Below are 11,726 nucleotides of genomic sequence, written 5' to 3'. Positions count from 1 at the left end.
CTCCGCTATTAGTGACTTTGGAGTGACTCTTTGTTGCATGTTGAGGGATAGTTATATGATCCAGTTATGTTATTATTGTTGAGAGAACTTGCACTAGTGAAAGTATGAACCTTAGGCCTTGTTTCCACGCATTGCAATACCGTTTCACTCACATTTACCACTTGCTACCTTGCTGTTTTTATAATTTCAGATTACAAATACCCATATCTACTATCCATATTGCACTTGTATCACCATCTCTTCACTGAACTAGTGCAGCTATACAATTTACCATTGTATTGGCTGTGTTGGGGATACAAGAGACTCTTTGTTATTTGGTTGCAGGGTTTCTTGGGAGAGACCATCTTCAACCTACGCCTCCCACGGATTGATAAACCTTAGTTCATCCACTTGAGGGAAATTTGCTACTGTCCTACAAACCTCTGCACTTGGACTGGCCCAACAACATCTACAAGAAGAAGGTTGTGTAGTAGACATCAGTATTTCACTGCGGATCATTCGAACTTTCAACTGGTTATGCAGACACTTTTTCCGAGAGCGGGAGTTGTGATCCCGCGGTGGAGGTCCTCATGGTTGACTCCCATCGCAGTCCACCTGGTTTCTGTCACGGCGATGACGGCGGTAGAAGCGCCGACGTGTCACTCGACCATGAAGAGTATCAGCCCAACCTATTAGCTCGCAGCAGAGGGAGGAGCTGCATCGCCGCAACGTGTAGGCTCTCCAGACCCCCATCATCAGGGAAACCGCCGAGGCCCGGGCCTTGGAGGCTGTGCGCCTAACCACTCTGGCTGAACGCACTCGCTTGGAGAATCTTCAGTATTCTCTTGACAAACGCGCTCGTCGACTGATCCCAGAATCTAGTCGACGTCCACGGTAATTGTTTCCACTGGAAACTCAGGTATTCCGCGTGCCAATTCAGAATCTCGCAGCCGCTGCGCGTATTGCAAAGTCCATTCAATCATCCCGTTCAGAGGCTGTGAGAGGCTTAGAGCAGATCAGAACGCTGCTCCGAGCAGCAGGAGACCTGAGCTCCGCTGTGTCCCAGTCGCGGAACATAATTCACAGTAGATTAGTAAGAGCGGACATCGTTTAGTCGGCACACAGTCCTAGGTCACCTTTGCGGCATGGAGGCCGCAATCACCACCAGGATCGGCACCTGGGACGAGCCCACGAAGGATATGATCGTGAGTACACCCATGATAACTATCGTCGAGCGCCTTCGCCGCTTCTGAGGGACAGGTCATTTGTGCCCCAGCGTAATGACGACAGGCGTCCGTATGGGAATGACCGCAGAGTTCCAGTCGACCCCAGAGAGCCTGGTTTCGATGCAAGGTCCGTCCTTGTGCAGGGTTTGGTCAATCGGAATAGAGCATATAGAGAAGGGCTGGATCGGGACCGACCCAGTGGAAGCAGGGTCCACGTTTCCGGCCCAGAGTGTTTCGGGGAGCCATCAAAGCTGCCGAGATCCCTCATAACTTCAGACTGGCGACTGGCGTCAGCAAGTTTACAGGGGAGTCGAAGCCCGACACTTGGCTTGAAGATTACCGAGTGGTTGCGCACATTGGCGGCGGCAGCGATGAGGTGGCCATGAAGCACCTCCCTCTGATGCTTGAAGGTTCTGCCAGGGCTTGATTGACTCAGCTGGCCCCTGGGAGCACTTTGAGTTGGGATGAGTTAGCCCGAGTGTTTACCAGAACATTTGAGGGCACATGCAAGAGACCTGCTGGTCTACTGGAGCTGGAGCATTGCATGCAGAAACTGAATGAAACCCTGAGGGACTATATCCAGAGATGGATCACTCTGCACCACACAGTGGAGAATATGTCAGATCACCAAGCAGTCTGTGCCTTCAAGGAAGGCGTTCGCTACAGAGAGCTCAATCTAAAGTTCGGTCGGACTGGAGATATGTCTTTGACTCGGATGATGGAGATTGCCACCAAATATGCTAACAGCGAAGAGGAAGACTGACTCAGGAGTGGCAAGCACAAAATAGTCGCCCAGGACACCGGAGGAGGTAATTCCAGTCGGAAGCAGAAGCGAAAGGCTGAGGCAGCAGGTCCTACCGAGGCAGCAGTACTAAATCAAGAAAAGTTCAAAGGGAAACCTAAAGGACCCTGGACCCCCAAGAAGGTGAAGGATCAGGAAGGAAACGATGTGATGGATTTGTCGTGTCATATTCACACCAAGAAGGATGAGGAGGGGAACCTGATTCTCCCCAAGCATATGACTCAACAATGTCGACTCCTAATCGAGAGCTTCCGAGAGAGTAAACCCAGCGATAAGGACAAAGAACCTGAGAAGGAAGAGGAGGATAAGGACGATGACGATGGTTATCCCAATGTCAATGCTACCTTGGTGATTTTTGCTGATCCAGAGAGCAGAAGTCGACTGAAGGTCATTAACAGAGAGGTTAACATGGTTGCTCCAGCAACACCAAGGTATCTGAAGTGGTCTAAAACCCCCATCACATTCGACCAGTCCGACCACCCTGCACGCATAGCCACCCCTGGGAGGCAAGCGTTGGTGGTCGACCCAGTCGTAGGGGGTACCCGACTGACCAAGGTTCTGATGGCTGGAGGCAGTGGCCTGAATATCTTGTATGTTGAGGCTCTCAAGGGAATGGGCATTCTGATGTCCAAACTCAGTGAGAGCAACATGCGATTCCACAAAATCATCTCGGGCAAGAAAGCCAAATCACTCGGCCAAATCACTCTTGACGTGGTTTTCAGCGATGAAAAGAATTTCCGCAAGGAGAAGTTGACGTTTGAGGTCGTAGATTTCTAAAGCGCCTATCATGCCATTCTGGGCAGACCCACGTATGCTAGCTTTATGGCTCGACCATGCTATGTATACCTCAAGATGAATATGCCGGGCCCCAAACGCGTGATAATGGTTTCAGGCAACTGTAAGAGAGCAGAAGACTGTCTTCAGGACGGTGCAAAGATAGAAGATGAGCAGATGGCAGCAGTAGAATTTCAAGAGTACCAGAAGACTGCAGATCCGAGTGATTTGTTGTGTGCCAAGAGACCTGCTTCAGAGTCCGCATTGCAGTCGGCCGGTGAAACCAAGCCAGTCCACATTCACCCGACTGACCACAATGCTGCTCCGACACACATCTCAACTACACACGACAGCAAATAGGAAGAAGCGCTCATCCAGTTCCTCCATGAGAACTGGGACATCTTTGCATGGAAGCCAGCTGACATGCCAGGTGTACCCAGGGGACTGGCTGAGCACCGTTTGCGAGTTGACTCCAAGGCAAAACCCGTTAAGGAACACCTCCGTTGGTCCGCCACGGAGAAGAGAAAGGCCATAGGCGAGGAGGTGGCTCGGCTTCTGGCCGCCAAGTTCATCCGCGAGATATACCACTCCGAGTGGCTCGCCAATGTTATTATGGTTCCCAAAAAAGACAAATCACTCCGAATGTGTATTGACTTCAAGCACATCAATCGGGCCTGCCCGAAAGATCATTTTCCTCTGCCCCCATCGACCATATAGTCGACTCAACTGCGGGATGCGAGCGACTGTCCTTCCTGGACGCTTATTCCGGGTACCATCATATCCGACTGTTTGGACCTGATGAGATAAAGACGGCTTTCATCACCCCGTTCGGGTGTTTTTGCTATGTTACTATGCCATTTGGCCTCAAGAATGCTGGTACCACATTCATGCGCATGATTCAGAAGTGCCTGCTCACTCAAATCGGTCGGAATGTGGAAGCATACATGGATGACATAGTGGTTAAGTCACCCAAAGGTTCCGACCTACTGACTGACCTTGGTGAAACTTTTGCCAACCTGAGGAGGTATGATATCAAGCTTAATCCATCAAAATGCACATTCGGAGTCCCAGGCGGAAAATTACTCGGTTTTCTCGTTTCTGAATGAGGGATCGACGCAAACCCAGAGAAGATTGGCGCAATCCTCCGAATGAAACGCCCAGTGCGTGTGCATGACGTTCAGAAGCTTACTGGTTGTTTGGCTGCATTGAGTCGATTCATTTCACGTCTCGGTGAAAAGGCACTGCCTCTTTACCGACTGATGAAGAAGGCTGACAAGTTCGAGTGGAATGACAAAGCTGAAGCAGCATTTGAGGAGCTCAAAGCCCTGCTTTCCACCCAGCCGGTGCTCCCTGCTCCGGTTAGCAAGGAGCCCCTACTGCTTTACATCGCAGCCACATGACAACTTGTTAGCACAGTGCTCACTGTCGAGCAGGAAGAAGAAGGCAAAGCCTTCAAAGTTCAACGCCCGGTGTATTACATTTCAGAAGTTTTAACCCCATCCAAGCAGAGATATCCTCACTATCAGAAGCTTGTTTATGAGATTTACCTGACCATGAAGAAGGTTGCACACTATTTCTCTGATCATTCAATTTCAGTCGTCAGCGACGCTCCATTGTCAGAGATTCTGAATAACAGAGATGCAACTGGTCGAGTGGCAAAATGGGCGATTGAACTCCTTCCATTAGATATCAAAATTTGAGGCAAAGAAGGCCATTAAGTCTCAAGCAATTGCAGATTTCCTCGCAGAGTGGACAGAACAACAACAACCGATTCAAATCCAGTCGGAACATTGGACCATGTTCTTTGATGGGTCCAAGATGTTAAATGGCTCTGGCGCAGGAGTGGTCTTAGTATCCCATGAGGAGACAAGCTCAGTTATGTCCTCGAGATTCACTTTGACTCTTCAAACAATGAATCAGAGTATGAGGCGCTATTGTATGGGTTGCATATGGCCATTTCACTCGGTGTCCGGTGCCTGATGGTTTACGGCGACTTAGACTTAGTGTTCAATCAAGTAATGAAGGAATGGGACGTCAGGAGTCCCACAATGACAGGATATTGCAATGCAGTGAGAAAGTTGGAGAAGAAGTTTGAGGGGTTAGAGCTCCACCACATACCGCGAATCAAGAATCATGCAGCTAATGATCTGGCGAAGATAGGTTCCACTCGGAAACTTGTACCCAGCAATGTGTTCTTCAAGCATCTTCACACCCCGTCAGTACAAGAGGATCCCTTCAAGGAAGAACCCCCGCAACCAATAAGTCCAACCAACCCGACTGAGATCGAAGTTCCAGCCGTGGTCGACCTGATCATGGAAGTCCTGGTGGTCACACCCGATTGGACAGTACCGTACATTTCGTACATTCTCAGAAAGGAACTCCCAGAAGATGAAGATGAGGCTTGCCATATAGTCCGTCGAACGAAAGCCTTCACCGTGGTAAAAGGGCAGCTTTACAAAGAAAGTGTCACAGGAGTGGCCCAACTCTGCATCTCCCCGGATGAAGGTCGAATGATCCTAAACGACATTCACTCGGGGACCTGTGGTCACCATGCGTCCTCTCGGACCATCGTGGCCAAAGCGTGCCGAGCGGGATTCTATTGGACTCGAGCAAATGATATGGCGAAAGATATAGTCGACAAATGCGCAGGTTGCCAATTCTACTCCAACATGTCTCACAAGCCTGCATCTGCCCTAAAGACTATTCCGCTCGTCTGGTCGTTTGCAGTCTGGGGATTGGATATGGTTGGACCCTTCAAGACCGGCGCGAATGGTTTCACCCATTTGCTTGTAGCGGTCGACAAGTTTACCAAGTGGATCGAAGCCAAGCCCATCAAAAACCTCAGGGCAAGCACTATCGTCAATTTCATCAAGGAGTTGATATTCAGATATGGAGTACCCCACAGCATTATCACAGATAACGGTTCCAACTTTGATTCTGATGTGTTCAAGGCATTCTGTGCATCCCAAGGCACTCGGGTGGACTATTTGTCCGTCACACACCCGTAGTCGAATGGACATGCAGAAAGGGAGAATGGTTTGATCCTTCAAGGATAAAAGCCTCGATTGATGCGCGACCTTAAACATGTTGCTGGAGCTTGGGTGACTGAACTACCGTCGGTCCTATGGGGACTGAGAACAACGCCCAACCGGTCGAATAATCAGACCCCTTTCTTCCTGATATACGATGTTGAGGCTGTGCTTCTGAGTGACTTACTGCACAATGCTCCCCGAGTAGAATTGTTCTCAGAAGCTGAAGCTGAGCAGGCGCGCGAGGACGTTGTTGATCTCCTGGAAGAAGAACGCGAGATGGCTTTGATTCGGTTGACCATTTATCAGCAAGATCTGTGCCGATTCCATGCTCGCAACATCAGAGGTCGAGCATTCCAGGAAGGAGACCTTGTGCTTCAACTCGATCAGAAATGACCTCACAAGCTCACTCCGGCCTGGGAAGGTCCCTTCATCGTCACCAAGGTGCTTCACAATGGAGCGTACCACATCTACAACCTAGCCAAGAATATGGACGAGCCACACGCATGGAACACAGAGCTGCTTCGTCCTTTCTACACCTAAAATCACTCAACCTGACAAGTTGTAATAAAAGCACTTCAATCTGTTTTCCAAAGACAAGATTTTTTTTTCATAGTATCTCAATGATTGGTTTCTCATAATCACTTGTGCCCAAATCCCCCAGTGAGTGGCTTAGCCGTGAACCTGATTCGCCTAAGTTAAAAACATTCCGAGTGGAGAGCAATCCTCCCAATTGGAGGCTTAGCCGCGACCCCGTAATCGTCTAAGTTAAAAACATTCCAAGTGGAGAGCAATCCTCCCACTCGGAGGTTTAGCTGTGACCCCGTAATCACCTAAGTTAAAAACATTCTGAGTGGAGAGCAACCCTCCCACTCAGAGGCTTAGCTGCGACCCCGTAATCGCCTAAGTTAAAAACATTCTGAGTGGAGAGCAACCCTCCCACTCGGGGGCTTAGCTGCGACCCCGTAATTGCCTAAGTGAAAAGCATTCCGAGTGGAGAGCAACCCTCCCATTCGGGGGCTTAGCTGCGACCCCATAATCACCTAAGTTAAGAAACATTCCGAGTGAAGAGCAACCCTCCCACTCGGAGGTTTAGCTACGTCCCCGTAATCGCCTAAGTTAAAAAAACATTCCGAGTGGAGAGCAATCCTCCCACTCGGAGGCTTAGTCGTGACCCCGTAATCGCCTAAGTTACAAACATTCCGAGTGGAGAGCAACCCTCCCACTCGGGGGGCTTAGCTGCGACCCAGTAATCGCCTAAGTTAAGAAACATTCCGAGTGAAGAGCAACCCTCCCACTCAGAGGCTTAGCTGCGACCCCGTAATCGCCTAAGTTAAAAAAACATTCCGAGTGGAGAGAAATCCTCCCACTCGGAGGCTTAGCCGCGACCCCGTAATCGCCTAAGTTAAAAACATTCCGAGTGGAGAGCAATCCTCCCACTCGGAGGCTTAGCTGTGACCCCGTAATCGCCTAAGTTAAAAACATTCCGAGTCGAGAGCAACCCTCCCACTCGGAGGCTTAGCTGTGACCCCGTAATCGCCTAAGTTAAAAAACATTCCGAGTGAAGAGCAACCCTCCCACTCAGAGGCTTAGCTGCGACCCCGTAATCGCCTAAGTTAAAAAGACATTTCGAGTGGAGAGCAATCCTCCCACTCAGAGGCTTAGCTACGACCCCGTAATTGCCTAAGTTAAAAACATTCTGAGTGGAGAGAAACCCTCCCATTCGGGGGCTTAGCTGCGACCCCGGAATCGCCTAAGTTATAAACATTCCGAGTGAAGAGCAACCCTCCCACTAGGAGGCTTAGCTGCGACCCCGTAATCGCCTAAGTTAAAAAAACATTCTGAGTGGAGAGCAATCCTCCCACTAAGAGGCTTAGTTGCGACCCCGTAATCGCCTAAGTTAAAAACATTCCGAGTGGAGGGCAATCCTCTCACTCAGGGGCTTAGCTGCAATCCTGCAATCACCTAAGTTAGAAACATTCCGAGTGGAGAGCAATCCTCCCACTCGGGGGCTTAGCGGCGACCCCGTAATCGCCCAAGTCGCAAACATCACCTCTGAGCTACGCCACAAGTACAATGTACCGTCCCTATCCGCAAGGATGGCGAGGTGTCACTTGAACACCACCTCTGAGCTACACCACAAGTACAATGTACTTTTCATTCGGCAAAAAGTGAGAGGATCAAGTCCACTCGAGACTGAAAGACAATCAGAAATAGTTCAAAACCAGAACAAAAGCCATGATACTCAAAAAAATTCAAGTTCAGATAAACCCTGCAAAAGTTTAGAACCGCAGTAGGCAGAAGTACTCAGGCATCAAGCATGAAAGAGTTTAACGATTACATAATCACTCGGCATCCCGAGGCAAATAAAAGGTAGGACATAATGTTTGTTCACTCGGCGGGAGGAGGACTTGCTGGCTCGACGAAGCTGTCGAGGTCGATGCTATCTGCGATGTGAGTGGCGGCGTCAAGGAAAGTGTCCATGAAGGACTGGAATGTGTGCTTTTTGGTGTTCGCGATCTTGAGTTCCGCCAGCTTGTCTCCTCTGACGTCCTTGCAGTGCACTCGGACCAACGACAGGGCGACGTCAGCGCCACATCGAGCAGATGATTTCTTCCATTCTTGCACTCGATCGGGTATCTTATTTAGTTGAGCCACCAGAGACTCGAGGTCTTGAGAGAGTTCCGTCTGGGGCCAGAGTTCAGCATCAACCCGAGTCATCACCGCCTTCAGTCGGGCAAGATAAGCATCAGCGATGTCCATGCGTGACTCCAACCTCAACACATCCATCGCAACATCATCTTTGACAGGACAATTTATGGGGTCAAGACCCGTCTCAACCCGCCCGGTTTCTGCTTCAAAGTCTTGACAGAGCTCTGCACAATCGGAGGAAATAGTGAGTCGACAATTAAATAAAGTGTGTCGGTCGACATCCATAAACCAGTTGAACATGAATACCTTCAAGCTTCAATACCAGTTTCGCAGCAAGTTGTCCCAGATAAGACTCTAGCTCGCCCTTCTTGGCCCTGAGGCTGCCAACTTCATCGGCCAGGTTGTCCTTGTCCTTCTTCAGTTGCACAATCTCCTCTTCCAGCTTGCTGACGGAAGCCAACTTCTTGTCCGCAAGTGTTGTTTTCTCTCGAGCCTCCTTTTGAGCCGTCGCAAGATCCTGATCCTTCTTCTCCAGAGCCTGCTTCATTTTCTCTAAAGAAATAACATTCTTCAGATGAGCTTGAAGTTGACGATTTTCACTATGCACATCTGCTCGAGTGGAGTCACTCGGTTCAAGGAGACTGAGAAGAGACACAGGGAATCATAAGGAAAACAGTGGTCGAGTGGTTACCTCCCATGATAGTTGTTTCGTCTTGGGCCTTCTTGAGGTTCTTTTTGGCCAACTCCTGATCAAGTTGGAGGCTGATTTGCCTCTTATTTAGTTCAGAAAGTTGAGCCCCAAGATCACAAGACCTCTGCAGTCAGCAAATAAGATATGTCAGTCGACAGAAACAAAAATCAATCACAATGAAAATTGTTCTAAGACTACCATTGAATCAAACATTCAACAGTAGTCTCAGGCACTACACCCAGTGGGTGCACTTAGCGTGCCCCACTGGTTCGGTTTTACACTCGGCATGGTCAGCCCAACTCGAGTAATAATAATAAAAAAAAGGATTCGCAGACCCCAGAGACTGCAAATAGTCGACCGCGGTCTCGGGGACTACACCCAGTGGGTGCACTCTACGTGCCCACACTGGTTCAGAAAAACACTCGACTCAACCCAAGTCGACTCAAGTGGGAGACCTATACAACTTTAAGACAAACACACCCCAGTGGGTAATTGCATGTGAAACTCGGACCCATGATAGTAGATGCACATAAAAGGTTCCAAGGCGCTCATCTAAAAGCACCACATGAGCAGTGAAGCAACAACGGCAGTTTTTCATTATTCAAAAGATCAGTCGGGAATCAGCTAACCTTGACGTTGGTCTGCAGAGCGGTGCTGGCATTATAAGCCAGCTAACTGGCTTCGTGCACCATCTTCATATGCTCCATCACAAGATTCACTTGGAGAAGAGCCTCCCTGGCAGCACTCGGCGAGTCGTCTGGAGTTTGGTACACAGTAAAGAGCAATGATGGCAAGGCAGTTGAAGCAGCCACTGGGTCGAAGGCATGGAGTTGTTCTAGAGCAGCAAGAGTCTGAACAATCGACCCTGATGGGCGATGAGTCGGCAGCAGGTTAGCGGGTTAGCGAAAGTAACGTTGGTCCGAGGCGGATCTCTGGATCGCTCGACCACCGTCTCAACCACCAGTGTCGACTGAGGGACCTGAACCTCAGGCGCTTTCCTGCTTGATCCCTTGCCCCTCCTCCTCCTCTCCCTCAGAGGCACCTCTTCTTCTTCATCATTAGGAAGCACGACGACATCTCGTGGAGCTGCAACAAAAAGAAACATTTGAAATTCAACCGACCGACAATTCAATCGACAGAATAAATCTGAGTCGAGTGGGCTTACCAGCTCTGGAAGTAGCCGCGTCATCGGCTTCCTCGTCACCTGGGGCCTTGTCAACGTCCATATCAGTCGCAGCGGAGGCTGGGCTGGAAAAGTTTACGATCCATTCAGTCAGAAAAGAAGAGTCAGTCGGTGGAAGAAAACACAGAAAGAATACTCACCCAAAGGCAACAAGAACATCCATCTTAATCTTGGGCAAAGTCTTCCGAGCTTTTGAGGGAACGACCTTGGGCTGCTTGGTGACTTTCTCCATCGGCTCCAGAGTGGAAGTCCGGGTGCGCTTCTGAGTTTGGGTGCTCGGGGCCACGGTCTTGCCGTGTCCGTCTGTTGGATCATGGAGCAGTTTGGATCAACATTCCGACCGACGCGGTGATTCGACCATCTCTTTGTCATCCGATCCGTCGCTCTCCTCTTCGTCCTCATCGTCTGGAGATTGCCAATCCCCACTCTCCTCCGCGTTGTCCTCTCCCTCCTGGTCCTGCTCCAGAGCTTGTTCGCCATTGGGCATCGAGTACATCTCAGTATAAACCTACAAGACAAGAAATCGAGTGAATGTCAGTCGGATTCAAAAACAGTCAAAAGAGGTGCCCAAATACAGTCGGTGGCAAAGACCGAACCTTGTCCGGCTGGTTACTGTCGCTGAAGGGGTCGACTCTCCTGGCGCCTCTGGGGTTGTCCTTGTTTCATGTAATACTCCTCAACCGCTGGGCCACCGTCTTGGCCAGTACTTCCTTTGGATGAACCCGAGCAGTGTCGTTGGCCCCAGAATACATCCACATAGGGTGGCCGCGAGCCTGGAGCGGCTGGATGTGTCGACTGAGAAATACCTCCAGCAAATCCATGCCGGTGATGCCTTGGTTGATCAACTTGACCACCCTCTCGACCAGCATGTTCGTTTCCACCCTCTCCGCAGTGGTCACTTTTAGCGAGGAAGGGGTCTGGACACGATCGAAGGTAAAAGGGGTAAGTCCAGTCGACTAGCCTGGAGTGGCGACATCCTGGCAGTAGAAACAGGGCGACTGCTAGCCCCTGGCCGACTCAGGAAGGGTCATGGAAGGGAAAGAGCTCCTTTTCCTCTTCTAGATACCCAAACCCCTACACATCTGGATAACATGTGTTTTCTTGTCACTCGTGTTTGCTTTCTTCACCGACTGAGAGCGGATAGTGAAAATGTGCTTGAAAAGGCCCCAGTGCGGTCGACAACCAAGAAAATTCTCGCACATGGACACGAATGCAGCAAGATATGTGACGGTGTTGAGAGAAAAGTGATGGAGTTGGGCTCCGAAGAAGTTCAAAAAACCCCGGAAAAAAGGGTGTGGAGGAAGCGAGAAACCACGGTCGACATGGGTGGCGAGCAGAACGCACTCACCCTGTCGCGGCTGCGGCTCCGTCTCCCCCTCCGGCAACCGTG

This window comes from Triticum aestivum, chromosome 2B, assembly GCF_018294505.1.
Source record: "Triticum aestivum cultivar Chinese Spring chromosome 2B, IWGSC CS RefSeq v2.1, whole genome shotgun sequence".
NCBI classification, from domain to species: Eukaryota; Viridiplantae; Streptophyta; class Magnoliopsida; order Poales; family Poaceae; genus Triticum; species Triticum aestivum.
This window is presented reverse-complemented; position numbering follows the sequence as displayed.